The following is a 24,575-nucleotide window of genomic DNA, read 5'->3' on the forward strand; positions in this document are numbered from 1 at the left end:
ATCAACATCAGCTGTCGGCTCCAAAACGCCATAAACTTAAAGGAAAAAAATCTCTTATAGGGTATTTTTCCAATAGCAAAATGCTGTACAATTGGATTTCACTTTCAGCACACAAAGAATGTTTTCTGTGCATAAACATGATTTATGTTCACAAAAAGTGTTTTCTCGCTAAAAGCATTGTTGTGCTCATAAACCATATTTTATGCAAACAAAATAAGTATAAATCATGTTTTTTATATGCTCAAAACATGATTTTATGAACATAAATCCTGTCTGAGAAACTCACAGCCATATGAGTTAAAATGTGCTGAGCACACATTTTAACTTGGGTTTGCGCGTACACATTTTGATTTTGTGACATTTCTAACACCTGTTGCTCACTGCAGCAGGAGTAAGACTTTTTTTTTTTTTTTTAGCACACAGTCTTATCACAGAGCTTATTACATCAACCCCCTGTGTTTGACTGGTAACTGAACAGATGATTTTTTTCTTGGGCAGTGAGGTTAACTTGGAAAAAGATTGGTTATCAAGAAAAAAAATTAGATTTTTTAATGAAGGTAATCTAAATTCAGTCGAGGCTTTGGCTGTTTATATATAGAAAGAAATTTAGTGAAGGAATCTTTAGATAACATTTGGTTTATTTTATTTGTAGTTAGTGGAACTGTAAAATAGGTGCACACTTTTTATGTCAAACTACATTTATAGGGATTTAAGAAAAGAACTGTTGCAAGTAGTGAGGAGCAGAGAGAAATTCCTTTTTATTGTTAGAATATGCTGAATTCCTACAAGAGACATGCTGAGCTTGTCAGTCCACATTAAAGACCAGATTGTAGGCTCATCATCCAGGGATTGCATGAGATTCATTTAAGTATTCAGCAAACACATGATTTTGAACTGAGCAATCACATACATAATTTCTGCTCAGATTTTCACTGGGGATTTAAGAGGGCATATTGGGCACTTTATAGAGCACATTGATAACTAAAAGAGAGGCAGTAGTTTTCTTTCTTTTTTTTTTTAACAGAAAGCTAATTTTTTTTTTTTTTTGCTGTCTAGGTGTTTTGGGGTTGAATGGGGGATATATGTCTGGGGGCTGCATTTGCAGGGGGTGTCTCAGAGTGTGGGTGTTTATGCAAGGGGTGTATGGGGAAGTGTATATGTTGTGTGTATGGGAGAAGAGGGTATAGTGTGTAGAGAGGGATGTGTGAAGGTGTGTGGGCTGTTTTGGATGTTCTTTGTTTCAAGGGTGTTTGGGGCAAGGTAACCTGCTTGTAGTGGCTACTACTACCATGAGCAACTTGCTGGGCAGAATGAATGAACCCTTTGCTCTTTATTTGCCATCATTACTTTGTAATTAGGTGGGGTGAGGAGGTCGCCTCAGGGCAATATTTTGTGGCAGCGGCAATTGCCCCCTAAAACACCCCTGCAGCAGCCGCCTCACTACCTTATGGACCTCATTAAAACATCAATGGCAGAAATTAAATAAAAAGCTGGCAGGGTTCCCACACCCTGCCAGCAAGAAGAGGCCCTGCATGGCAGCACCCTTTAGTGACGTGCGGGCCAGGGTTTCACAGTCTACCAGAAAGAAGAGACTTTGCATGGCAGCGTCCTTTAGTGATTATGATGGTGGGGTTCCCACACCCTACCAGCAAGAAGAGAATCCGCGTGGCAGCACTCATTGATGAGTTACCGAATAAGTTCAATGGAGGACCCGATGGTGACCTACCGACAGGCTTCCTGCACCAGACTAGAAGGAAGAAAAAGATGAAGACAACCCAAGTGTGGAGTAAGTCAAATAGCAGGGTGTGACTGAGAAGAAAAGAAGGTGAGTAGGAGGGAGTGAGGGAGAGAAGGGAATGAGTGGGGAGTGAGAATAAGTAGACGTGAGGGGGTGAGTGACTGAGAGGGAAGGGAAGTAGATGGGAGGGAGGGGGTAAGTGACTGAGAGGGAAGGGAAGGGGATGGTAGGAAAAAAGTGGGTGACTGTGAGGGAAGGAAAGTAGATGGGAGGGAGGGGATGAGAAAACTGGGTGGGAAGGGAAGGACAATGGGAGAGTGAAGGGAGGAAGGAAGTGACTTGGAGGGAAGGGAATTGGGAGCTTGGGAAGAGGGGGAGAGATGGGCGTTACTGAGAGAGAAGGGAAGAGAATGAAGGAGTGACAGAGAAAGAAAGGGAATGGGGGAGTGACTGAGAATGAAAGAAAGAGGGATGAGGGAGTGGAAGGAAGCAGGTAGTGACTGAGAGGGAAGGTAAGGGGATGGTGTGTAGGGGAAATGTCTGAGAGGGGAGAGAAAATAATGGGGAATGGGAGGGAGAGGGGAGTGACTGAAAGGGAATTGGATAAGGGAGGGAGGGAAGTGAAGGGCTGAAGGGAATGAGAAGAAGAGATGGGTAAAAGGTGCCTATTTTTGAGATTGAGTGATCATGAATGTGTGTGTGTGTGTGTGTGTGTGTGTGTGTGTGTGTTACCTCTTCACCCCCTCCACCCCAATCAACAACAATCTTAGGGTAACTGGAAATCAGAAGTTCCCAGGTATAGAAAGCAAGAAATTTTTTATCCTTATTAGTTTTATTTATTGGATGTTATTTGATATTTCTGCTGGTTTTAAATATATAATTAATTTTTGAAAAAATGTTAGTTATTTTTATCCTTATTCTTCTTAGTTAGTAGCTGTTATTCTGTTCATCGGCTGTTTTGAACTATTCTTTTATTAGTAGGGTTTACTATTATGATTGATTTATAATTCTTGCTTTTGTTTTATAAGAAATTGGGAAGTTTCTGTTTTTGCATTATTGTATTGCATATAAGTCTGGCTTTTAGTGGTTTCCAGTTCCGTTTTCATGTGCATATTTCTATTTATATTTTATGATCTATTTATTCTGTATTTGGTGAGGGTCTATCTGTGTTCTGCATTTGTGACCGAGATGAGGTATTCTGCTAGTGTGTGATTTCTGTGTAGGAAATTATAGCAGCCTGGCTTGTTCTGTTTTCATAATAGGAGGTGTATTGGGGATTTAGGACCTGGTGCAATATTTTCAGTGCTGCATTTTAATAGGTAGGGTTGTTACTATTTGAGTGGTGGCAGTTAGTGCTGTTTTGGTATGGGAGGTTTACTATATTGTAATTGTAATTCAGTTTACTCATAGCTTTCTGTGAGCTAAGACCACACCCAACATGTGTTACAACAGATCTAATAACATATGAATTCCAAGTGCCTTTTTTGTTTTTTTTATTTTTTTGCTGGGTTTTCTGGTTGGCATCACATCAGTGCATGTAAATATAATCTCCAAGTTTTTCTTTAATTAATTATTTGAATTTGACAAACCATTTCATTGGTAGATTAAAGTAAGTTACATTCAGTACAGTATTTCTCTGCCCTAAGAGGGCTAACAATCTCAGGGACCTGTTTAATAAGAAGTTATTTAGCACCACTTAGCCGGATAAGTTGGACTTATCCAGTTAAGCGTCAGAATCTGAACATCCGTCCACTATTTAGCTGGATAACTATCCGGCTAAATAGTTATCCGGCTAAGTGGTAGGCAGGACTGGGGTATAATGGGGAGGAGGTACTTATCCAGCTGATTTAGCCAGAGAAGTGGCAATATTTATTCAACATGTCCTATCTTCATTGGTCCCAAGTAGAAATGGGTCAGCAGGCATCAGCGGTAAGCTGATTATATTAGCAAAGTTTAAACTGACAAGCTAAAGGAGAAAGGCCCTGTAGTCAATAAATTCAAAGGCTATGGACTGATGTGCATGTGAGCCATTCCATTGTTATTCCATTCTTCTTCTCAGACCCAAACTGAGATCTGAGCCACAATGGGAATGAAATCCCACTGGGTCTTGTAAATCCAAGGTAGAAGGCTTGGGAACTGAGGGTAAAAACAAAGGAAGAACTTAAAGCCATGGCATGGCCCACAAACATAAGAAATTGCCATACTGGGTCAGACCAAGGGTCCATCAAGCCCAGCATCCTGTTTCCAACAGTGGCCAATCCAGGCTACAAGTATCTGGCAAGTACCCAAAAACTAAGTATATCCCATGCTACTGATGCTAGTAATAGCAGTGGCTATTACCTAAGTCATTCATTAATAGCAATTAATGGACATCTCCTCGAGGAACTTATCCAAACCTTTTATAAAACCAGCTACATTAATCTCTAACCACATCCTCTGGCAACAAATTCCAGAGCTGAATTGTGCATTGAGTGAAAAAGAATTTTCTCAGATTAGTTGTAAATGTACTATTTGCTAACTTCATGGAGTGCCCTCTAGTCTTCTATAATCTGAAAGAGTAAATAACTGAATCACATTTGCCCATTCTAGTCCTCTCATAATTTTATAGACCTCTATCATACACCCTCTCAACCATCTCTTCTCCAAGCTGAACAGCCCTAACCTCTTTATCCTTTCCTTATCCATGCCCTTTATCATTTTGGTTGCCCTTCTCTCTACCTTCTCCAGTGCAACTATATATTTTTTGAGATGAGGAGACCAGAATTGTACACAGTACGCTAGATGCGGTCTCACCATGGAGCGATAAAGAGACATTATGACATTCTCTGTTTTATTCACCATTCCCTTCCTAATAATTCCTAATATTCTGTTTGCTTTTTTGACTGCTGCAGCACACTGAGCTGAAGATTTTAAAGTATTATCCACTATGATGCCTAGATCTTTTTCCTGGGTGGTAGCTCCTAAAATGGAACCTAACATCGTGTAACTACAGCAAGGGTTATTTTTCCCTATATGCAACACCTTGCACTTGTCCACATTAAATTTCATCTGCCATTTGGATGCCCAATCTTCCAGTCTTGCAAGGTCCTCCTACAATTTATCACAATCCGCATGTGATTTAACTACACTCTGAATAATTTTGTATCATCCGCAAATTTGATCACCTCACTTGTCCTATCCCTTTCCAGATCATTTACATAGAACTGACTGAACTGACGGCAGAAGAAGACCAACCGGTCCATCCAGTCTGCCCAGCAAGCTTCACACATTTGTTCTCATACTTAACTGTTTCTCTTGGCTCTTAGTAACCTTATGTTCTAATTCCCTTTTCACCCCCACCATTAATGTAGAGAGCAGTGCTGGAGCTGCTTCCAAGTGAAATATTAAGTTTGATTAGTTGGGTAAGCGGCAGCATAGCTCTCTGCCATGAAGCAGAGGGCAATGCTGGAAATGTGTGAAGTATCAGTTTTTCTTTTCCCCTGTCATTGAAGCAAGGAGTCATGCCGGACATGCACCGAAAGTGAAGAATGCCTTGAAAGTCACATTAACTATCATCAAATATTGAAAAGCCTAATAATTGGTAATACCTATAAGCCCATGAACCCATCCCTGTTTTTTTTTCTTTTTTTTCTTTTCTTTTTTTAATTGGGAGATGGATGCCCTTCATCCTTCTACTCTGTGAAGGTGGACACCTACCACCGGCCACTGGCATCCCGCTCCGTTAATGCCTCTGTGGCTACTGCCGCTCCATGCAGTGTTTTACTACCTGCTCTTTATATGCGTCCTCTAGAACTGATGGATCCCATCCCTGGGTTTTTTTATTATTTATTTAATTGGGAGATGACAGCCCTCCATCCTTCCGCTCCGTGAAGGTGGACACCTACCACTGGCCACTGGCATCCCGCTCCGTGAATGCCTCTGTGGCTACTGCCGCTCTGTGCAGTATTTTACTACCTGCTCTTTATATGGACACCTACCACTGGCCACTGGCATCCCGCTCCGTGAATGCCTCTGTGGCTACTGCCGCTCCGTGCAGTATTTTACTACCTGCTCTTTATATGTGTCCTCTAGACCTGATGGATCCCATCCCTGTTTTGTTTTTTGTTTTTGTTTTTTATTTAATTGGGAGATGACAGCCCTACATCCTTCCGCTCCATGAAGGTGGACACCTACCACTGGCCACTGGCATCCCGCTCCGTGAATGCCTCTGTGGCTACTGCCGCTCCGTGCAGTATTTTACTACCTGCTCTTTATATGCGTCCTCTGGACCTGATGGATCCACAATATTTATCCCATGCCCCTTTGAAGTGCTTCACAGTTTTGGACTTCACCACTTCCTCCGGAAGGGCATTCCAGGCATCCACCACTCTCTCCGTGAAGAAATTCTTCCTGACATTGGTTCTTAGTCTTCCTCCTTGGAGCCTCAGCTCGTGACCTCTGGTTCTGCTGATTTTTTTCTGTTGGAAAAGGTTTGTCATTGTCTTTGGATCGTTAAAGTTTTTCAAGTATCTGAAAGTTTGAATCATATCACCCCTGCTCCTCCTTTCCTCCAGGGTGTACATATTAGATTCTTCAATCTCTCCTCGTATGTCAACCGATGAAGACCCTCCACCTTCCTGGTCGCCCTTCTCTGTACCGCCTCCAACTTGTCCTTGTCTCTTTGTAGATACGGTCCTCCAGAACTGAACACAGTACTCCAGGTGAGGCCTCACCAAGGACCTGTACAAGGGGATTATCACTTCCCTTTTCTTACTCGATATTCCTCTCTCTATGCATCCCAGCATTCTTCTGGCTTTTGCAATCGCCTTGTCGCATTGTTTCGCCGACTTCATATCATTAGACACTATCACCCCAAGGTCTCTCTCCTGCTCCGTGCACATCAGCCTTTCCCCCCCCATCGAATACAGTTCATTCGGATTTCCACTCCCCAAATGCATGACTTTGCACTTCTTGGCATTGAATTTCAGCTGCCATATCTTCGACCACTCTTCCAGCTTCCTTAAATCCCGTCTCATTCTCTCCACTCCTTCCGGCGTGTCCACTCTGTTGCAGATCTTAGTGTCGTCCGCAAAAAGACAAACCTTACCTTCTATCCCGTCCGCAATGTCGCTCACAAAGATATTGAACAGGACCGGTCCCAACACCGATCCTTGCGGTACACCACTTAAAACCGCTCTCTCTTCAGAGAAAGTTCCATAAATATATTGAAAAAAACTGGTTCAAGAACAGATCACTGAGGCACTTCACTTTTTATCTTTTCCACTGAGAAAACAGACCATTTAATCCTACTCTCTGTTTCCTGTCTTTTATCTTGTTTGCACTCCACGAAAAGACATTACTTTTATCCACATGTTTAGTAACCCCTTCAAAAAATGTAGAAGGTTTGTAAAGCAAGCATTCTCTTGCTGGCTGTGTTCCATTAAACCATCTCTTCTTCTTTGTTCTGAGATTTTGTTCTTTAGAATAATTTCCATTTTTTACAGCACTGTAGTCAGGCTCACCAGACTATAGTTTTCTGGATCAGCCCTGGAGCTCTTTTTAAATATCCGGGTTGCATTGGCCACCCTCCTGTCTTCAGGTACAATGGATTATTTTATTGATAGGTCCCAAATGCTTACTAATAAAACTGAAATTTTATTTTTGAGTACTTTCAGAACCCGTGAGGTTATACCATCTGGTCTAGGTGATTTCCTTCTCTTTAGTTTGTCAATCTGGCATACTACATCTTCCAGATTCACTGTGATTTAATTCAGTTCATCTGAATCATCACCATTGAAAACCATCTCCAGAATTGGTATGTTCCCAGCATCCTCAGTAAACAGAGAAGCAAAGAATTCATTTAGACTTTCCCTAAGAGTTCCTTTAACCCCTTGATCTTCTAATGGTCCAACCAACTCCGTTACTTGTTTCTTGCTTTGGATATATTTTAAAAGGTTTTTATTATGAGTTTTTGCCTCCATGGCTAACGTCATTTCAAATTTTTTCTTAGTCTGTCTTATCAATGTTTTACTTTTAATTTAACAATGCTTATGCTTTTTCATGTTTTCTTCAGATGGATTCTTCTTCCAATTTTTGAAGGACATTGTTTTGGCTAAAATAGCCTCTTTCACCTCGACTTTTAACCATGCTGGCAATCATTTGGCCTTCTTTCCAACTTTCTTAATGGGTGGTCTGAGCTTCTACGATGGTATTTTTAAATAATGCCCACGCTTGTTGTACACTCTTAACATTTGCAGCTGCACCTTTCAGTTTTTTTCTGTTTTCCTCATTTTATTAAAGATTCCCTTTTGAAAGTTTAATGTTAGAGCTGTAGATTTACATATTATCCCCCTTCCAGTCATTAGTTCAAATTTGATCATGTCATGATCATGATTGCCAAGTAGCCCCAGCACTGTTACTTCTCTCCCAAATCCTGCTTTCCACTAAGAATTAGATCTAAAATAGCTCCCTCTTTCGTGGTTCCTGAACCAATTGCTTTAAGAAGCAGTCGTTTATTCCGTCCAGGAACGTTGTGTCTCCAGTATGTCCTGATGTTACATTTATCCAGTCAATACTGGGGTAATTGAAATCACTCATTATTACTGCACTGCCAAATTGGTTAGCTTCCCTGATTTCTCTTAGCATTTCTCTTAGCATTTCATCATTTTAGTGTTGCTGATCATAATGTGTTAAAATCTCATCCCACCTCCCATTCCTTGGATGTTTTTCCCTAAACACATTTTCCCTTTTGTTTGGAAGCTTCTCACAAGGCTGATATCACCAAGCTGATAAAGGTCGCATGGCACAAAGCTGCTTAATGGTATCAGAGTACATTCCCTCCAAATAACAACTCTTTACCTTAGAAACATGGCAGAGGGGCCAGAAGAATTTTCCAGGCTAGGCCTAGCTTGGCCAACAGTGGGCTCAGTTGGGAGGGGATGGAAATGCACGTCTGCCTAGTGAATTCATGGCAGGCAGTTCATCATACCCACATACCCCATTGGCTCAAGGACAATGTTGTTGTTTATTTCTTTGAATAAAGCTGCAGCCTCAGTTTCTACAACAAGCAAAGTGTTTTTATTGAGTATAGCAGGAAGGCGGCTTGGGGGGAGGAAAGGGGAGTGATAGATGGTCACAGCTGCCTATGTTATAATACAATCCCACTAATCTGTATATAGTACCTATTCAAGTGCAATTACTGTTCCAATCTGTTTATGACTAAACCCTCTGCATATGAAATGATACAATAGCATACATCCTAATAAAGAAAAATGTATTAGCACTGACACGATTATTAGTTTTGTTTCAATTATTAAAATAATTATTATAATTAGTACCATTTTATTGATATTGTATTCTTTTCTTCAGTTCTTTGGTGCATATAAATATAACGGGCCTGTTTGCTGTCTAAAAAAGTGCAAAGGGAGTAGGCCGTAATAAAATATATTCCTCTCTCTACAGAATTACCACTACAGAAGGTATGGTTGCTATTCTTATAAATTCTGTGCTTTACTTAGAGATACTGTCCATTCGCAATGAGATAGTGTATACATTTTAATGTGCAGTAACTTTTCTTTCCTTGTGCTTTCACATGCTCAGCTAAAAAAAAACCAACAAAAAAAAAAACAATCAAATCTTCAATCCTTTCCTCTCCACATTGATGTTCTCAGTTAATGACTTCTTCATAAGGTCTTATTTTCATACTGTGTCACAGTGCCTTTTGACTCCATTGATTAAAGGCAATATACAACTGGGTTTACCAGTAAGTAAGTTTGTGAGGAAAAAATAATTGATCTATTTTCAAAGGATAATATAATTTGACAGAATTTGAATGGAGGCAGGCGGATTTCTGTAGTGGTTGCTGGTTAGGAGTGCCTGACATTTCAATTTGTTACCAGGCCACTCATAACTGGGGTAATCATTAAACTCGCCCCTTAATGAGGTTTCTCCTATGCATGCAGCACACAGCTGCAAAGACTCATTTATTACAGGGAAAAGAAATAAAGCACAGCACTTCATTGTGAGGCAGGCAAGTAGTCAGTAAGAAGTACAGCCTAATGTCTTCTTACTGGCTAAAAGACAGAAACAGAGAAGTACAGCCTAATGTCTTCGTGCTGGCTAAAAGACAGAAACAGAGAGGAGGGCTGAATGGTCATTTCTCTCAATGGAGAATGGTAAGTAGAGGAGTGCCTAAATGATCTGTACTGAGACCAGTGCTTTTCAATATATTTATTTAATTATAAGGGAATAACGAGTGAAGCGATCAAATTTGCAGATGGCACAAAATTATTCAATGTAGTTAAATCACAAGCTGATTGTGAGGCATTGCAAGAGGACCTTGTGAGAGTGGGGAACTGGTCATCTAAATGGAAGATGAAATTTAATGTGGACAAGTGCAAAGTGATACATATAGGAAAGAAAATATAAACTATAGGCACATGCTGCTGGATTTCCTATTAGGTGTCACCACCCAGGAAAAGGATCATGGAGTCACTGTGGACTAGGGATGCGCATTAGTTTGAAATGATTGGGTAAAATGCAACAGATCAGACCATTTTTGTTTCATTTGTAGACCTCTAAAATGAATGAAGGGTGTCTACAAATGAAACAAAAAATTAGTTTTATTTGGTTATGTTTTCCTTTCAAGTCTATGGTCTATTGAAAAGTACACCAGTGAGACTAAGTATAGCAACTAAGAAATTCCTGAATGAAGTAGTAGCCAGAACAGAGTTGAGTCAGGAGAAGAGAGCAATAAAACAGGACAGAGGAATAATCATGGTGAAGCTGTCCTGATGATTCACCTTTGGATGTAATACATTTCTGGAATCTAGGCTTGGATTCCCTTATTAGTTGGGGGGGGCAGCCTCAGAGGGAACGGGGAAAGCCATCGGGGCTCCCCTAGGGCTTGGCGCACAAGGTGCACAAGTGTGCACCCCCTTGCACGCGCTGACCCCGGATTTTATAACGTGCGCGCGGCTCCGCACGCACGTTATAAAATCAGGCGTAGATTTGTTTGTGCCGGGTTGCGCAAACAAATCTACGCCCTCATGCTGTTTTTAAAATCTGGCCCATTAAGTATAAATTCTAGGAATCTAATAAATATTTAGATATTTGGTTGCTGATTGGTTGAAAGCTTGTTATCAATGTTTCTGAATCATAAATTACAGTGTTAATTTCATCTGTGACGCTCAGAACTCGCTGGGTTTGGTCATTGATTGTAACCTGTTTATTGTTTATTTACATGCAAAATTGATAAAAGAGGAGCTTAAACTGGCCTCAAATGATTGCATGGTTTTAGAAATTTTTAATTAAATTTTTAATGTAGATTTCAACTAAGGTATTCAAAGCCAATGTAGAGGCCTCCAGGAAATTCCTTGAGGGTCTTTCCCTTGGGATTTTCCACAGGGGTCTTGCTGCCATACTCTAGAGTCTACACCTTAGGGGTCTTGTTGCCACTCTGCCTTGATCCTATATCCCATATGCTATAATTGGGGTCTTACTGTCACTCTTCTTTGCTGTTGTACATCTTATGCTACTCCTTGGAGTTCTTGCTGCCACTCTACCTAGATACATGCCCGAGATGTACCTCCTTGGGGGTCTTGCTGCTGTTCTGCATGAGAGAAGATATTATTAGAACCCACCTTGGGGTCTTTTTGCTATTAAGCCTAGGTTACATGTCCCAAATATTCCACCTTGGAGGGTCTTGCTGCTGCTCTGCCTAGCTTTCATGCCCCAGATGTACCATCTTGGGGTCTTGCTGACACTATGCCTAGCTGCCATGCCCCAGATGCTATACTTTGAGGGTTTTGATAAAATGTCTCCTTCCACACCATAATTTTTCTAGTTCTCACACACAGTAACACAGAGACATAGTAAATGTCAGAACAAAGACCCATATGGTCCATCTAGTGTGCTCATCAAGTTTATTTTTACTTGATTTTTCTTACACTTAGCAGTCTATGAGTTTTTACTGTAGAACGCTGCACTCCCTTCCAGCTCCGAACCCTGAATACCCTCCGGGGAAGACCTCCCCATGAGTGATTTACAGACTGCCACATTCAATCTGCATCCTTGTCTGCTCCCTCTGACACTGGAACAGATCTGTGTTAGAAGATGTGGCAAGTCGCCATGCCTGGCCTATCTCTGATGCTGCATCTGCTACAGGTTCTCCCTAAGGGCGCACACATGCTGATGTCGACTCTCTTAAAGGGCCCACAGCAGGAAAGTACCTGAGGTACCCAATGATAACGTCACCCACAGAGGCCTATAAGAGGCCAATTCAGCCACAGCTCCCTGCTTCAGCAATAGGTCATCTCCTTCAAGAAGTGTATTGCCTTAGAATTCCTGGTTCCTGATGTCTGTTCCTAATTCCTGCTGTGTTCCTGAGTTCCTGTGTCATTCCCAGTTCCTTTGGCAGTCTGGTAAGTCTTGAGTTCTTCTCTTCCTCGTCAGTCTTCCTCATCTGTCTTCAGTGTCCCTCCTTGCTCCTGTGGTCCCTTGTCCTTCTCTTCATTCCTTGTCTCTTTGGATTTGACTTCTGGCTTGACCTCGGATTGGACCTTGATGCTGCGTGATCTCTGCCTGCCACTGACCACTGCCTGTTTTCTATGTTTGACTGAACTCCACCTGGAATGACTTCTGCCTGAACCTTGATTCTGAGAGATCTCTGCACACCTTGACCTCAGCCTAAACCTGATTCTGATTGCTTACCACCTGCCATGACTGCTGCTTGACCTGTCTCTGCTTTCCTCTACTGTGCTGGCCTGCTACATATTCCACATGACCGATCTTCACCTTCACTGAGGCCCGCACCTAAGTCCAGCTGGCCTGAGTACTCAAGGACTCAATCTAAGGGGAACAAGGGCTGGTATTGGTAAAACACCATTTGGGCCTCTACTTCAGCCACTTCTGCATGCCGATGGTGAGAACCTGCAGGCTTCCTCCCTGCAGGTTGCACCAACTCCCCCTTGGCCCAAGGGTCTACTTCTGCAACAAATTTATTTTGTATAGTTTTTTATTCCTTAGGGTAATAACTGCCACTCTGTGCAATTAACAAGGGTTATCCTTTACTTTCTTCTCTATCCTTTAGTCTGACAACCCATCTGACCTGACATGGGTTGTCATTTAGCATTCTGAAGATACTGGAGATTCTTGTGGTCTGTAGAAATGGTAAATGGTTATATGCACTGTCCACTAGATATGAAACCAGAGAGTGAAAACTATTTTTGTGATGAAAAGTTGGTACTAACTAATAACTTGCAAATACACCAACATACATCCGCACTACAACATTCACTGATGCTGATAATGTGACACAACAATTTCTTGATTAAGAGTTGGTGACCATTATAATAGGCTTCATCAATATAGCATGACACTTTAGTACTCTGCCTTATATATAATCATAAATCACTTATTGCTGATTATTATGTGCAACAATATTTTTTCAAACTCTTTTTATATGCAACAATTAAAAAGTCCATCCGTGAACTACTTAGCTTTTCTCAAATGAACTAGTCATTCCATTGAAGCTTTTTTTCAGACGGTCAAATATCTCCACATTGTCATTTGCAATTTGATCTTCTGGATCTGTTTAGTACTGGCTGTTCTCACCACTGTACTTTGCTAAGTTCAAATTTACCTTAACATAAAATGTGCTAGCCAATGCCCTCTCTAGGTCCTTTGACCCTGCTGTCAATTGTTTTGTTGATTTATTGATCTTATCAAGCTAAACACATATTTTTGTTCAGTTCTAGCCCTGATGAAACAAGAAAATGAAACGCTGGCCAACGTCAGCTTGACTTGCTCAAAGGTTCAACGGCTTGTTGGGGAGGTGGCAAGCAATCAGAATCAGGTTTAGGCTGAGGTCAAGGTGGGCAGAGATCTCTCAGAATCAAGGTTCAGGCAAAGGTCATTCCAGGCGGAGTTCAGTCAAACATAGAAAACCTTAGTTGCCCGCACTATGTAGTTCCTTTCTCTCAAGCTCCCCATTAGAGCTGTCTTTCTATTGTTTTGTTATCCCCCCTCCCCCATCCCTGTTTATTGTATTTTCTACCTTTTTGTTACAATGTAAACCGATATGATGTGTATTTTAATGTCGGTATAGAAAAGCTGTTAAATAAATAAATACATTTTAAATCATTGACTTGATTTCAGGTTATGTCAACCAGCTCATCTCATTTGCTAAGTCTTCCACACTCTCTGGAATTTAAAAAGATGAGTGCTAATGTGTATTCTTGCCTTATGAGTATTATGAGAATTTAAAGCTTAGATTCCAATAACTATACCAGTTTTTCATCTCATTTGGAAAGCTATCCACCAGTATTTTGATACTTAAAGTGGGGATTCTAAAAAATAAGTGCTAATGTGAAGTTTTGCTTTATCAACATTATGAGAATTTAAAATCTAGATTCCAATGACTATATCAGTTTTTCAAATGTGTGGTCTTTAGCATACAGTATGTTTTTTGGAGATTTGGCAAATTATGAACTTTGGTTTTGTATGCATGTATCTTTTTTAAACAACAGAATTTAGATTCTATAGTAATAAGAATTTTGCTACAATTTTCAATTAAAAAAATATTTAAATTGTACAAGTAAACATTTTTCTTACCAATAAAGAAAATTTCACAGATAAAATAAGATAAACAATAGAGGAGGTGGGGGTTTTGGACCAATGATTATATCAGTCAGTATGCCTAAAGTGTATTCTTATGTACTTACTTAACATCTGAGGTCTTGTGGACTTTGGCTTTGGATACATGGATTTTTTTAAACAAACAGAATTTAGATTCTTTAGTAAGAAAGATACAACATAAGAATTTTTTTACAATTAATACATTTTTAAAAATAATAAATATTAGAATTAAACAAATACATTTTCATAGCAATAAAGATTATTTCACAGATAAAATAAATAATGGAGCAAGTGGGATGTTGGACCGATGGTTACATCAGTCAGTATGCTTATAGTGTAGTCTTAAGCATACTTAAGGTCTGAGGTCTTTTCCACTTTAGTAATTAATTAATCTGTACATTCAAAAAATGTATTGATCACCATATGTAGTATAACACATAAGCTTTCAAGGCTTTTCTCAGAGCTTTTTATTTACAGTACTTCAAATCATCAATATTTCACAGAGACCTTTCATAACTGTAAACATTTAACACTTACTTTTCTGGGGCTCCCTCTGCTCTCTACTCACATTTACTGTCTTCTTTTCAAATTCCTGATCCTCTCTCCTGCTCCTATGGTTGCCAACTGGCTCCATATTTTCAGAACAGATTGATCCAGTCCTGCTTTTGCTCATCTGCATGCAAGTACGTATAGTCTTGCTTTTCTTTGGGAATGCAATAGAGAAATCAGAATAAATCCCAATATGCAATGGAGTAAAACCAGGATTGAAAATCTGGAGCCAGTTGGCAACCCTACCTGCTCTCTTTTGAGTCTACATTATTTATTTATTTAAAGGTTTTTCTATACCGGCATTCATGATGCAATCATATCATGCCGGTTTACAGATAACAGGGGGTGCAATAACCGAGAACTATTAACCAGTGCCGAGGAAGTAAAAAGTTACAATATAACAAGGTAGTTGAAACTGGGGGAGGAAGGAGACAGGAATAGACAAGAATTATATAAACTTTACAGAGCTAGATTATTTACATTGTGCAGTAATGTCTCTTTAAGTCAATGTGTGATTTACCATCACACATTGACTTCTGTCCGTCAACCAGTTTGCAATCCAGGTCACCACCTTGGCACTCACTCCTAAGCTTCTTATTTTATTCACCAGTCTCCTGTGCGGAACCGTATCAAAAGCTTTGCTGAAATCCAAGTAGATGACATCGAGCGCTCTTCCTTGATCCAATTCTTTGGTTACCCAGTCAAAAAAGTCTATCAGATTTGCCTGACAGGATCTTCCCCTGGTGAATCTATGCTGCCTCTGGTCCAGCAATTCTTCCGACTGTAGAAAGCTCACTATTCCTTCTTTTAACAGCGACTACATTACTTTTCCCACCACCAAGGTGAGGCTAACCGTCTGTAATTACCAGCCTCTTCTCTGTTTCCACTCTTGTGAAGCGGGATCCCCACCACTCTTCTCCAGTCACTCGGCACCACTCCCGTTTCTAGGGATCTATTGAACAGGTCACACAGCGGACCCGCCAGCACATCTCTGAGCTCCCTCAGTATCCTGGGATGAACCTCATCAGGCCCCATGGCTTTGTCCACTTTCAGTTTCCTCAGCTCTTCCCATACATTCTCTACTGTAAATGGAGTTACATCTACTCCATTCCCCTCTAGTTTGTTAACTAGCAACGGTCCTTCTCCAGGGTCTTCTTTAGTGAACACAGAACTGAAGTATTTATTTAATATTTCTGCCATTTCTTCGTCTCTCTCCACACATTGATCCTTTTCACCTTTCAATTTCACTATACCACTTTGAACTTTTCTCTTTTCACTGAAGGAGGACCTCGCTTGGACACGCGGATAGCGGCACACTGGGCATGCCCTCCGTGCCAGGCTCCATCGGACGATGCCACCCACACGTGAGGACCACCATCCTGCTTGTCCTAGGAGAAATGTTAAAATTTATGGACCGAGCTTGGGGCTGCTGCACTTTATATGCAAGTTTTTCCACACATTTTCTCTGAAAATCTGCCCCTAAAAAGCGAGTGGCTGTAGAAGCAGAATTAGTGTAGGATAGGGAAGGGGAAATGCAAGGTCCTTAGCACGGGGTTTCAGTAGTAGTCTCCTGGAGACACATCTAGCCAGTTGGGATTTCAGGATTATCACAAGGAATATGCATGAGAGACTTGCATATGCCGAGGTCTCCAATGTAGTTATGTGCTGTCAATCTCTCTCAGTGCTTCCCAACCTTTTGTTTGTTTTGTGGCACACTGGCACAGGGCTCACTTCACTGTGGCACACCACCAGCTTCATCATTGCTTTCTTCTCTTTCCACCCCTTGGTACCATCACCTTCTCTTCTCTTGTCCTCCAGCCCACTAGCATCATCATCATCATCATCTTCTTCCCTTCTCTCTCCCTCCACCCCCTGGCATGATCTCCTCTCTCTTCCCTTTCCTCTCCCTCCACCCCCCGGCATGATCTCCTCTCTCTTCCCTTTCCTCTCCCTCCACCCCCTTGCATAATTTACCTTCCCTCTCCCAGCATCATCACCATCACCTTCTCTCTCTCTCTCTCTCTACACCTGGCATCACCACCTTCCTTTCCCACATCTAGTGGCACATTCAGCTCTCTCCCCACCCCATCACCTTCTCTCTCCCTCCATTCTCTGCCATTATTTTCTGGATTTAAAAAAGGTTTGGCTAAGTTCCTGCTATTAATCCATACGGAACACCACTGCTTGTTGCCGGCATAATGCTCTGTCTTAAGGTGGACTGGGACCAGACAGCTGGGACCACTCCTTTACAGAATTCTGAGGGCTTTTCATGTATTCTTCTCCACCGAAGGGTTTTGGGCCCAAGAAGTAATCTTGGGAACCTGCAATGAACCTCAATGGTCCCCTTCTAGTCTGTAAATTCCATCACCTCTTCCCTCACAAACCCAGTAGTAGGGGCCATGGGAAGGTGCTTAAAGAACTGCAAGATACCATCAGCCATGGATCTCTACTCCCAAAAGGGCACAAAGTGTGTCAGGTTTCTGGCTCCAGTCTTGATTTCTGGAAACTTGTGAGATTTCTAGCACAGTTTCTGGCATAGTTTCTTTGTTTGGTTGCTTGCTAATTGGCTTTAGCCTCTTTTTGCTTCCTGGTTTTATGGGCCCAGCACTCTATGGCTTGCCCTGATTATGTCATCACTCTTCCTGCATATAACCTTGCTCATTCTGATAAGTGATGCCTGAGCAACAGGTTCTACAATCACATGTCCAACGTCTTTGAGCTTTGAATTTGTGCCTTGCTTGTCACCTGCCTTGACCTTTGCCTGTTTGCTGGACCTTGCCTTGCCTGCCACCTGTCTTAACTTTTGCCTGTTTACCAGATGTCACCTTCCCTGCTCCTTGCTTTGACCTCAGCCTGATGCTGGACCTTGCTTTCCCTGCTGCCTGACTCTACCCCTGCCTGTTCATTGGACTGCCCCCTCTGGCCTGGTAGTGACCCAGCACCTGTCAGCTGACTGATGCCAGTCTGTTTGCAGACTGGACCTTCTCCTCCCGTCATCAGCCTCAAGGGTTCACATATCTACCTCTGACCAGTCCGATAGGTCTCAAGGAACAGCCAGAAGGCTGCCTCTTACAGCAATTATGTATCTGTAGTTTACTCCTCTGATCCACACATTCTCCAAAAATACTTTAAAACTAGGTGGTTATATTTTAGGGATGTGCATGACTAAAAACTTTGGTTTTGTTTTTGTTTATTGCTGGGGGGGGTTCGTATTCTGTTATTGGGTCTTTTTTTTTTTCATTTTTCAATTTTTATTCAGTCTCAGCAAAGCATTGCAAATAGTGTGAACTATTTGCAATACTTTGCTGAAAATGAATGAAAAGTACATTTTCATTTTTGGGGGGGCCAAATTTGTTTCATTTGATATGAAATAAAAATGGGCTCATTCATCCTATTTGCATTTTTTTTTTCAAATGAATGCACATTCCAACTATATTCAGCTGTCGAGCATGGGCCAATTTTCAATTGGAAAGAATAAGGCAGCTTACCCATTAGTTAGCCGGCTAGATCTTGTTGAAATGTGTCTTCAGTATATACAGATCTAGAGATCCTAATCTTGCATGTAGGCATTAAGTCTGATTCCACATAGAGGAATTTAAGTTGCACTCTAATGTTGATATATTGCTTTATTTTAAACCAGGTGCTCAAAATGTTGCAGAAAGGACATTATCATGCAAATATTCAGTATCAGTGAAATATAAGGCTGGCTATTTTAGGCTATTTAATCTATATCACATTTTCAATAGGGTTTCTCATTTTTCAAGAAGCTCAATGCCCAGTACAGTAATGCAATACTTATTTGGACTGAGCTGCATGCAAATACATTTTTTAGCATTGCCTTATACATAGGGAGGGGGTAATTTTATAACAATTGGTAGGGATAGAGTCTGCATGTACGTTTTACACTTTGCCCTAAATTTTCAAAGTAAACTTATGCGCATGTTTGCTCTGAAAATTTGCACAAGTGCCCTGATACATGCACAAACTGACTTGCAAAAAGGTAAACTGCTTTCCTAGCAGTTTAAAGACTATAGTGTCCCAGATGAATATGGTTAAGGTTTGTAGGGACCGAAGATGTTTCCTCCGAGGGGTTTCACCTGAAAGCCTTCTTTCCTGCTGGTGTAGTATAAAGAGGTATAGACAGGTAAAACTCACCCAGTCAGTCTCCCAGGGGTAGGGAAGGAAAGCAGGGTAAAAGATTAGGAATGTCCTATGTACAGATAGAATCTTGAAACCTCTGCAATGAATGACTCTGAGCTAGATTGTTCAGAAATGTATTGCACTGGAGTTATTAAAACCAACTGGCAGTCAGCAATATAATAAATGATTTAAGTTTTCCAATAAATGTTATGAAATCACATCTTATGAAAGGCCTTTCCTAATAAAATCTTTTAAAAATAAACATTTAAAACTTTGGTAGCAAACAGCAAAGTTCTTTAAAATAATAATAACAATTTTGTTTATTTTTTTCTGTATTTCTGTTTTGTTTTGTTTTTCTTTGTCTCAGTCCCTCTTTCCTTGCCGGCTCTGCTATTGTGTACTCAGGGAGGGTAACTTTCAAACAGCTGTTTGCACTCATATAGTCTTGTATATGGACACGTGAAAATCTACTCCTGTATTTTATAATTGGCATGTATATGATATACGCAGGTTATAAAATGCACGCAAATGTACCTTGCAAAATGTGCACGCATCTAAATATAGGTATAAAGAGAATTCAGAACCTTGAGAAGAAGCCAAACGAGTCCTGAGAAGAAGGAAGGAGCTTTGAGATGTTGAGGTATGAGACAGTAAAAGCAGCAAGACAGAGGCCAGTCACAGCACTCTGCGTGGCTACAAGGGACTGTCAGAAGCTAGAAACACAGTGAATGGGTGAAGTAGCTTGAAGAGAGAGAGAGAGTCAGCATCAATCTGGCACAGCAGAGCATGTGTTTTCTCACCTCTCTGGCAAAGAAGAGAGAAGCCATGATTACGCTGAGGTTTGGAAACCAAAAGAATGAAGACAGTGGCAAGCAACTCAGACTCGGGAGAGAACTGTGTCAGGCAGAAGAAAAGAAGGCCCTGAAGGTTATATACATGTGTAATTTAGAAGCTTCAAGAGAGAGCTACAGGAAGAAGACACTAAAAAGACATGGAGATTTCCCAAATCAGCAACAAGAGAGAGAGAGAGACCTATGTTGGTGTTGATAATTGGGCTGTTGTTGGTTGTCAGGACACTGGGTCAAGCAACTGTAGGCAACACCAGGCCAGACTGCACTACTGGTGACAAAAAGGGGCATTACAGTAGCACAGGGATAACCTCTGTCACTGTTGCCCCGTCTCTCAGGCTCAGCGTCTGTACCCTGCCTCACTTCTCCTCCTTTCCTCAACATCTGACAATAGTGCTTCTCCTCCCTCCCTCAACATAAGAACATAAGTTTTGCCATACTGGGTCAGACCAAGTCCAGTATCCTATTTCCAGCAGTGGCCAACCCAAGTCACAAGTACCTAGCAAGAATCCAAACATTAAATAGATTCCATGATACTAATGCTGGTAACAAGCAGTGGCTATTCCCTATTGATTAATAGCAGTTTATGGACTTCTCCTCCAGGAACTTCTCCAATCCTTTTTAAACCCAGCTACTCTAACTGCCTTAATCATATCCTTTGGCAATGAATTCCAGGGCTTAATTGTGCGTTGTGTGAAAAAGAATTTTCTCTGATTTGTTTTAAATGTGCTACTTGCTAACTTCATGGAGTGCCCCCTAGTCCTTGCATTATATGAGAGTAAATAACTGATTCACATTTACCCGTTCAAGTTATTTCATGATTTTGTAGACCTCTATCATATTCCCCCTCAGCCATCTCTTCTCCAAGCTGAACAGCCCTAACCTCTTTAGCCTTTCTTCATAGGGGAGCTGTTCCCTGTCCTTTATCATTTTGGTCACCCTTCTATGTAATTTTTTCAGTGCAACTATATCTTTTTTTACATGCGGCAACCAGAATTGTACACAATATTCGAGGTGTGGTCTTACCATGGAGCGATTCATCGGCATTATGACATCCTCTGTTTTATTTGCCATTCTCTTTCTAATAATTCCTAACCTTCTATTTCCTTTTTTTACCACCACAGCACACTGAGCTGACGATTTCAATGTAATATTAACTGTGATGCTCAGATCCTGGTGGTAGCTCCTAATATGCAACCTAACAACGTGTAACTATAGCATGAGTTATTTTTCCCTATATGCATCACCTTGCACTTGTCCACTTTAAATTTCATCTGCCATTTGGATGCCCAATCTTCCATTCTCACAAGGTCCTCCTGCAATTTATCCTGCAATTTTTGTGCGCCCCTTCGTGCAGCACCGTAGTGCTACCGCAGCTCCTATCTTGCTGCAGTCACAATTTCTCACAAAGGCATTCGCTTCAGACCTCCTCAGACCAATGACTATCTCTTCAGCCTCCACTGCCAGCAGTCAACCAACCAACCTCAGCTTTAGCTCATTCTTGCTTTTATCTACCTTGTTCGAGCACTCATATACACCAAATAAATCAAACCGGTTCCAGCATTCATCCTGCAGTCTATCGGATCCAACATTCATCCTATACTCAACTTGACCCAGCACTCATCCTGCATTCAAACTGATCCAGCACTCATCCTGCAGTCAATCTGATCCAGCATTCATCCTGCATTCAACTTGCATTCATCTTGCATTCATCGGAATTTAATTTCTGGCATGGGTATTCCGTTTTAACTGATCAATCACAGCTTCACTTACTTGCTGATCATGATGTTCTACTGCATTTATGCACCGTAACATAGAAACATAGAAACATAGAAATGACGGCAGAAGAAGACCAACAGGTCCATCCAGTCTGCCCAGCAAGCCTTACACTTATTTTTTCTCATACTTAACTGTTTCTCTTGGCTCTTAGTAACCTTATGTTCTAATTCCCTTTTCACCCCCACTATTAATGTAGAGAGCAGTGATGGAGCTGCTTCCAAGTGAAATATTAAGTTTGATTAGTTGGGTAAGCGGCAGCATAGCTCTCTGCCATGAAGCAGAGGGCAATGCTGGAAATGTGTGAAGTATCAGTTTTTCTTTTCCCCTGTCATTGAAGCAGGGAGTCATGCCGGACATGCACCGAAAGTGAAGCATGCCTTGAAAGTCACATTAACTATCATCAAATATTGAAAAGCCTAATAATTGGTAATACCTATAGCCCATGAACCCATCCCTGTTTTTTCTTTTTTTTTTTTTAATTGGGAGATGGATGCCCTTCATCCTTCTACTCTGTGAAGGTGGACACCTACCACCGGCCACTGGCATCCCGCTCCGTTAATGCCTCTGTGGCTACTGCCGCTCCATGCAGTGTTTTACTACCTGCTCTTTATATGCGTCCTCTAGAACTGATGGATCCCATCCCTGGTTTTTTTTTTATTATTTATTTAATTGGGAGATGACAGCCCTCCATCCTTCCGCTCCGTGAAGGTGGACACCTACCACTGGCCACTGGCATCCCGCTCCGTGAATGCCTCTGTGGCTACTGCCGCTCTGTGCAGTATTTTACTACCTGCTCTTTATATGGACACCTACCACTGGCCACTGGCATCCCGCTCCATGAATGCCTCTGTGGCTACTGCCGCTCCGTGCAGTATTTTACTACCTGCTCTTTATATGTGTCCTCTAGACCTGATGGATCCCATCCCTGTTTTGTTTTTTGTTTATTTAATTGGGAGATGACAGCCCTACATCCTTCCGCTCCATGAAGGTGGACACCTACCACTGGCCACTGGCATCCCGCTCCGTGAATGCCTCTGTGGCTACTGCTGCTCCGTGCAGTATTTTACTACCTGCTCTTTATATGCATCCTCTAGACCTGATGGATCCCATCCCTGTTTTGTTTTTTGTTTTTTTTTTATTTAATTGGGAGATGACAGCCCTCCATCCTTCCGCTCCGTGAAGGTGGAACACCTACCACTGGCCACTGGCATCCCGCTCCATGAATGCCTCTGTGGCTACTGCCGCTCCGTGCAGTGTTTTGCTACCTGCTCTTTTATACGTGTCCTCTGGACCTGATGGATCCACAATGTTTATCCCATGCCCCTTTGAAGTGCTTCACAGTTTTGGACTTCACCACTTCCTCCGGAAGGGCATTCCAGGCATCCACCACTCTCTCCGTGAAGAAATTCTTCCTGACATTGGTTCTTAGTGGGACAGTTTCTCATATATTTTTCCTCGTGCAGCCTCTTAGTGCAACCTTGAACTCTATTCTTCAATTTGAGGCTGATCATTCAGGCACAGTCCGGCTCGACCCCTGCCCCCACTGGCCATCGCCTGCTCCGCCCCTTCTCCTTACCAGCTCCTTTTGCCCAATCAACACCTCTCTCTTTCTCCAGGATGCGCTCCTTCGCTATCCCCATAATCTGCAATCACTTGGCCAGTCGGCCTAAATCCTTTGCTCTTCCTTCCAGCCGATAACAGAGGCTTATTCCCATCATGATCTCACCGGTCACACAAATATTCAGCCTCTCACTATTCTCACTAACTCTATTCAACGCCCAATCCATCACCAAGAAAACTCACATACTTAACGACTACCTGTTAGAAACCAAACCAGACATCTGTGCAATCACAGAAACCTGGCTGAAACCCACAGACACAGTGTTAATAAATCAGCTCCCCACTCAAACATACGACCTCCTCTCAATTCACAGACTCAAAAAAAGAGGAGGAGGGCTGCTCTTAGCTGCAAAAAAAGGGCTAGGCCTAACTCTGCATCTCTCAAATGCTACAACCAATCTGGAATTAGCCTTCTTTAAATCAAAGTTTCTTCAAATCGGTTTAATTTACGCACCTCCAGGAATACTAGAATCCGACCCTTTTCCTGTTATCGAATTCATCGCAAAACACTTCAATGTGGACAAACCAGCCATCCTGATGGGAGACTTTAACCTGCACGTGGACGCCCCGCCATATTCCACGAACTATGAAACTCTACTCGCCGCACTCAGCCATATGGGATTCAGACAAATTGTTAACAGTCCGACCCACAAAGCGGGCCACACTTTAGACCACATTTTTATAAACGAGGGCATCTCACTGCCAACCCAATATGCTCTCTAGTCCCCTGGTCGGACCACCAGATCATCTCCACGGTCCTAGATATTAAGGAACACCCTCCCCATGCCTTCCCTAAAACCTCTGTAACATTCAGGAAACCCTGTTCCATAGAACTCCTTAGCACGCAGCTCTCCAATGAACTAGTTCAACTCGACCTCTCTGATGCCAACACAGCGACCTCATCCTGGATCGACATCACCAGCAAAGTAGCCGAACAAACCTGCCCAACAATCACTAAAACACTACATCCTGCTCGGGACAACAGGAAACCATGGTTCACACCTGAATTGAAGTCCCTCAAGCAAGACCTAAGAAGTAAAGAACACAGATGGCATAAAAACCCCTCCACCATAACCCTAGCTGCCTACAAATCCCTCCTAAATGCCTACAGGAACGCCATCCACAGAACAAAGAAAGATTTCTTCTCAAAAAAGATCCATCACTTCATTTTTTACTCCACAGCTCTGTTCTCTTACATATCAGCCCTCACCAAACCATCCACACCTCTCATTCCAGATGACCAAGCCACCAATAAAGCCAAGGAATTGGCCAACTACTTTGAGAAA

The sequence above is a fragment of the Rhinatrema bivittatum genome, chromosome 9 (genome assembly GCF_901001135.1).
Source record: "Rhinatrema bivittatum chromosome 9, aRhiBiv1.1, whole genome shotgun sequence".
Classification (NCBI taxonomy): domain Eukaryota; kingdom Metazoa; phylum Chordata; class Amphibia; order Gymnophiona; family Rhinatrematidae; genus Rhinatrema; species Rhinatrema bivittatum.